Source organism: Urocitellus parryii, unplaced genomic scaffold, assembly GCF_045843805.1.
Source record: "Urocitellus parryii isolate mUroPar1 unplaced genomic scaffold, mUroPar1.hap1 Scaffold_560, whole genome shotgun sequence".
Taxonomy (NCBI): domain Eukaryota; kingdom Metazoa; phylum Chordata; class Mammalia; order Rodentia; family Sciuridae; genus Urocitellus; species Urocitellus parryii.
The window spans coordinates 78966-83610 of NW_027554082.1; positions in this window are offsets into that span (position 1 = coordinate 78966).

Sequence of the window (4645 nt, forward strand, 5' to 3'; positions counted from 1 at the left end):
GTGGATGTTTATGCCTATGAGGTGAGTCTCTTGGAGGCAGCATATTGATAGGTTTTGTTTTTTGCCAGCGCATGTCTTTTGGTGAGATGATTTCATTAACACATTCAGTGCTATTATTGAGAGATGACTTTTATTTCCTATTATTTTGATTTATTTCTAGTTTTCACATTTTAGATTTTACTTTAACTATTCTTTAGTTGTAGTTTTCCTCTCTGTTGATATATGCATGTATATATGTTTATATACACACACACACACACACACATATATATATATATATATATATATATATTATTTTTCTTCACAAAATATTTTATTAAGTATGTTTTGTAATGCCAACTTTCTAGTCATGAATTTTTTTAACTTATTTATTATGGAAGGTCTTACCTCATATTCAAATCTGAACAAATTTAGTATTTTTGGTGTAATCCATTTTTTTCCCAGAGCTTGGCATATATTATTTCAAGACCTCTAGCTTCTAGGGTCTTGGTTGAAAAATCAGCTTAGATCTATATTTACTTGCCTCTGAATATGACCAGTCATTTTTCTCGCAGGTTTTAAAATTCCATCTTTATTCTGTATGTTAGGTGTTTTCACAGTGTTGTGGCTAGGAGTGAGCCTGTTGTGATTCTGTATATTTGGAGTTCTATTATACTTCCTGCGTTTGATTTTCCATTTCATTCTTAAGATTTTGGAAATTTTCTGTCATTTCATTGAAAAGATTGTTAATTTTTTGGTTTGAAATTCAGTGCCTTCATCTACCCCGATGAATCTTAAGTTTGGCCTTTGCATTTATATATTTATTTATTTTTGAAAATTCTGTTTATGGTCTGGTAACATCTTTTCTCTATGATGAACTTTATTTTCAAGAATATGTACTACTTCTTCATTACTTGAACATCTGCCCTTAAAGTCATCTACTCTTTTGGTGATACTTTGCATTGAATTTTTAATTTGGTTTATTGATTCCTGCATTTTGACAATGTCTGATAGATTTACTTTACAACTTTTATTTTTTTTATTGAATAGTCTTTTACTTTTTATGTCTTCTTGTGATTTCACTCCTTAAATCATCTTTTATCTGATAGATCAGTTGAACTATAAACTTTATGAATTTCTTCTCTGACATTTCCTCTCCTGTGGTTTTTGTGGAATCTGCTGTTGAGTTTTTCTGGTTTGTTTGGGATGCTTTGTTCTCTTGCTTATTCATTTTGTTTGTTTGTCTACTAATGCATCTAAATGGGTCTGAAGCACCAGAGCTTCTAGTCTATGAATTTCTTGTGATCTTGTAGATATCCTGTGCCTCACAGATTAGGGGGGAGCCAAATAATTGCAAACAACTGTGTGTACAATGCATAGCACTAACTTGAACACTTACTTTTTATTTTCACACAATGTTAATTGGCACAATAAACAAAAATGTATCAATTTTTGTCAGTAAAAACTAAAGTAGTCATGAATTATATCTTTCATAAAATCAAAGATTAGGCATTTCCTGTGGTTTCAGTTGTATTACTTGTTGCTGAGGTGGTGTCTGGGTTTTATAAACCAATTAGTGTTATGAGAAGTTAAGAATAGAGTTCATTAAGAGGAAAGAAGCAATGGGGATTTGTAGTTTCAAGATACGAATAGGGCAGATATAAAGGTGATGTAGGATGTGTTGTTTATGAGGGGGAAGGAGGAAAAACTAAGAAGTAAAAAATTAAAGAAAAAAGAGAGAATAATGGAATTTTACTATTAGTAAAAGAGAGAAATAGAAACAAAGGGAAATAAAAGTTTTGAAACAGAATATAAAAATCAATTCAAATATGCTAATTGAAAACTTTAACCCTCAAAAACAGAGTAAGAAAAAATAACTGTTTGAGAATGCTAGAAATGAAAAAGCAGAAACAAATATGTACATGTACAGTGTGTAAATGTCCATCATATATCCATCAGTACACATTGAAAAACTTAAAAAAGAAAAAACAGGAGTGTCACTAAGAGTATGTGCTTGTTGTCTTGTGAGTCTTTCCATCTCTCAGCTTCCCTTCTCCATGGAATGATATGGGGAGCTGTAAGAGGTGCTGTCAGCTTGCACCTCCAGAGTATAGGTTATGCTGGGTTTACAAGATGTTCTCGGGAGGCATTAAGGTCTAGTCTTTGCCCCTGGTGTTTTATTGCATGGAAAGTTAATGGGCATAAATGAATCAGTGAACCTCTTGGAGTACACTGCACTCTTCTCTCCAGGGCTACACTCATGAGAGGGGAAGCCAGTCCTTCACCAGTTTTGTTTCTCAAGGGTACTGTTCTTTCTGGCCTCCTGAGATTTTCCCCAAAGCACCAAGCTCCATCAGTCCTGCTCATTCAGATTTTTAAGACACTGCCACTGGTCCTGGGCACTGTTGTGTCAAGGGAAGAGAGGAAGGAAGGCTCTCTTCAGCTTCTCTGACTTGCATGTTGGAAAGGAAAAATGCTGTCCATGCCAGAAATTTTTCTAATTTGCTAGGCTCAGTTTAAATCTTGTGACTGGTGTCTGCCAGAATCATGTATCGGTCTGAGCTCCACATGAATCTAAGTTCCCAGTTTGAATTGGTGCTGCTGTAGTGAAGATGTCCAAACACGTCTCCAGCTTCAGCTCCCCAAGAATAGCATGCAGACTAGGGGTGACATTCATGCAGCAGTTTAATGAATAGAATAGCTCCTGGGTCTGCCCCGAGCCAGCTTAACCCTCTTGTCCCATGTTCTGCATGCCAAGATTGTCTGCAGCATATTATTACTATTATTATTATTATTATTATTATTATTATTACTAGTAGTAGAGTAGTAGCAGTAGTAGTAGTAATAGTTTTAGGTGGACACAATATCTTTATTTCATTTTTATGTGGCGCCTAGTGCCTCATGCATGCTAGGTTTGCATTCTACCACTGAGCCACAACCCTAGCTTTTTGTATGCAACACTTTTTACTCTTTCTTGTCCTTGTGTACTGACTTCCCTCACTTCTATCAGAACCTAAGCTCCAGTTCTGTTTCTCATCTTTGTCTGATCCACCCTAAATTACCCATTTTTCCAAGGTTCTCTTTCCAATATTGAGTATCAGTGACATTCTTTTATGACCCACCTCACAGAGAAGCAGTTTTCTCACTCTCTGAGTCCCATGTAATGGAGCTGTGAGAAAAGTCACTTCCTGCTAATCCACCATTGTGTCTCCCCTTGTTTGACACTGTTATCTTTATGTTACTTAATTTGAAAATGATAACATTTTCTTTCATCTTGCAGCTTTTAGTAAGGGTTATGGTTATGGGTCCAACAATTTACTTTTAAGTGTCAAATTTTTATTATTCCCTCATTTCTTTTTTTGCGTTTATGAGTACAAAGTAGGAGACATAAAAATTGTTAATGCATTTACTTGCCTGTCAAAAATACAATTAATAATAATTATAAAAATTTATTCAGATATGAGCCTGTAGGAATATTTTATAATAAAATATCAGAGTCATAAACTTTTAATATTTTACATTTCTGCCATTGATTAAATATATATTTTACTATTTTCTTTAATAGTGAAAGAAAGTTCTAAAGATGACTCATTAAAAAGGTATAAATTTATAGTTTAAAAAAATTATCTACTAACTAAGTGGTGAGTGAAGATAAAAGGATTGTTGAGTGTTCTAGTCTGGGACAGACATCACATTCAGTTAACACTTGTTTTCTAAAGTTGTCTTACAAAGACTTTGAAAGTGTCCTTGCTGTTATAACATGTTAATTACTGATGATGCAGTTGTCATTCATAAGGTTGACAATTTGTCCCATATTTACTTAATTAATAAATATCAGGCCTGTGGTTAGACTGTAGCCTTACCTAGCTGAAAAATCCATTGTAGTGCCTCATTCTACAGATTGATACCAAGATGTACTATCAATTCAATATCATCAATTCAGAAATTCAAAGGCAGTTGTGTCTTAACTGATTTACATTTTACCTGTGAAGCCTGGTTATAGTCCAAGAAATTTGTCCTTGACATTTTTGACAGTTCCACTTGTAACCATTTTTTTAATACATCAAAACTTTTATGGAAAATCTCACAGATCTATGGCCACATGGTTTTCTAATAAACAAGATCAGGCAAATACTGGAGAGATTATTTTTCTGGAAGTGAAGAATACTAATGTTTATATAATGTAGTATTAATTATATTAATCCTTAGAGGACATTCTAACTGATTTCTATATTTTCTGATTTTCTTGTCAGTTATCCTACAATTACTTCCCCTATCCATTTTAGAAAGACTTTTTATAATCTTTTTTTCCTTCTTCTATGAGTATAATCTTTTCTTTAATATCTATTTTTATTGTCTATTTTGTTCTCTCGGTGTTTTTGTTTTATTTTATCAATTGAATATTATTTTTTTCTGTTCACAGAAGCAAAAATTCAGAGAATTTCAGAATCTTAAGGAATTTCAGCAACTAGTCAAAGTACCCTCTAGTCTTTCATAATGTGTTTGACAGGCTGGCCAAATAATGGATTCCCAGAGAAAGGAGAACATTTAGGTAATATTCACTTAGATAATATTCAGGGAAACAGAGGTACAAATATCAAGACTCTGCTTTTTCTGTCAGTCTTTCTCTTTGAGTGTCTGAGTCCCTGTAACTATTTTAAAGTGT